Source organism: Penaeus monodon, chromosome 32, assembly GCF_015228065.2.
Source record: "Penaeus monodon isolate SGIC_2016 chromosome 32, NSTDA_Pmon_1, whole genome shotgun sequence".
NCBI classification, from domain to species: Eukaryota; Metazoa; Arthropoda; class Malacostraca; order Decapoda; family Penaeidae; genus Penaeus; species Penaeus monodon.
In genome coordinates this window covers 22,430,648-22,432,279 of record NC_051417.1, presented here as the reverse complement: position 1 = coordinate 22,432,279, position 1,632 = coordinate 22,430,648, and the positions used below count along the sequence as shown (strand labels likewise).

At 41.7% G+C, this 1,632-nt stretch overlaps 1 protein-coding gene across 1 annotated transcript in view; it reads left to right on the top strand.

The window, feature by feature from the left end:
- LOC119593724 (solute carrier family 43 member 3-like) overlaps positions 1-1,632 on the top strand; it is a 10,384-nt gene that overhangs the window by 6,765 nt on the left and 1,987 nt on the right. The window lies entirely within an intron of this gene.

Genomic DNA, 1,632 nt, shown 5'->3' with positions numbered 1-1,632 from the left:
TTTTGGGGACATTTTGCGTTTGTTCTGGTCTTATTGTCCGTAAGACAAATCTTGGTTTGCAATGTTTATCGCTTTGTGTTTGCCATCATGCAGATTGAAAGTCTTCTTCTCTGAGGTAAAGAATATTGTAAAAATGTAAACGGATTTTTACATTTCCAAGGGTCCTGTGCCAGTATGACAAATTTCATGAACAAAAACTGCTGCTTTATTTACTTGTTTTTTTTCTATTTTTCTGCACGTACTGATGAATCCCTTAGCCCCTTCACTTCTCCCCCGGGACATTCCCCGGTGTCTCCTCCCTTTCACGCAACTCCGATACGTTCTCACGCCGCCTCTCTGTGACTTCATCCTCCTCCTCTTTAAAGCATTGCCGCGTTTTATGGTGTACTTCTCATCAATCTTTTAATTTTGCTTGACATTTCTAAGGTTCTCAGTCTTCTCGGATCTTTCACGTAACTTTCATTTCCTCCTCACTTCAAGTTCCAGCGATCTTTCTCTCACCGTCAATCCCCTTACATCTCCTTCTTTCTTTAACTCTAGGATTTTATCTGCCTTCTACTTTCCCCATTCCCTTCGCTGAATATTGAGTATTATTTTCGCTGTGGCACCGAATAATGTTTGCTTTAGCGTGTTCACCTGTTCATCACCCAAAAAAAAAAAAAAATACTCATTATCCGAAATAGCCAAATATTTTGCATTACAACCATACATTCAGCTTTTAGCACCTTGCTGTCTTTCAGGGAACACAGCTCTTTCTTTGGTTAATGTTGTTGATTTATGCTTTATGAATGGCTGCCATCATTTCCAAAATTTCCTATTAATTGTTCATGATCCAAATAAGGCATGGGAAGTACCCCCGGACTTTTCCATGTCCATGAGTTTGGGTGCTGCTGAAGCCATGTATTAGCTGCCATCCTCCTCTCTTCATTACACACCCTCCTCTTTGCCATTCCCCAAACCATATGGGACACTATGATCTACTGCCTATCATAACCCACCCTTCGGTTTATATCTTCTGAGAGGATGTGAAATTTCTATAATTTGCACAAAGCTCTCGTATCTTTCGTCTGTTCGTAAAATTGAACTGCCTATTCCTCTGGCCCATTATATTATAAACCACGGTGATGTATATAATCACTGCTATAGATTCCCCGGTATAGATTCCCCGGCAGCACGTAATCTGACTCCAAAGCCATGAATACATATAACAATATTGTTCCCGTCCATAGGTCCAATTCCTCTTTCTGCTTCATCTCTTGAGCAGATAAAATTGATTTCTCCCTTTACCTTTTACCCAGCACTAAGCCTTCTCACCTTATCTTATGCCAAAATATCCGCCCCTGGCCTCTTCATCTCCATCTCTACACTGTCGTCCATTCTTGCCCTGAACACTGGTCTCAATTTCCATTTCAAGTCTAGATGGCGACTGAGTCCCATCTATGGAGATTACTGCCGAGCGTGGTGGCTGTTCCTCGAACTCGGAAACAGTTCTCATTCATGTTGTTGTTTCAAAGTGTTTGATTTGTAGCTTCCATGGTAGACTTGCGTGATACGTAGAGGGATCCTTTCCGCAATGGATGACCAAATAGTCCTTCAGCTGCAGAGCTTACCCTATGATGTGGCGTCAGTGTA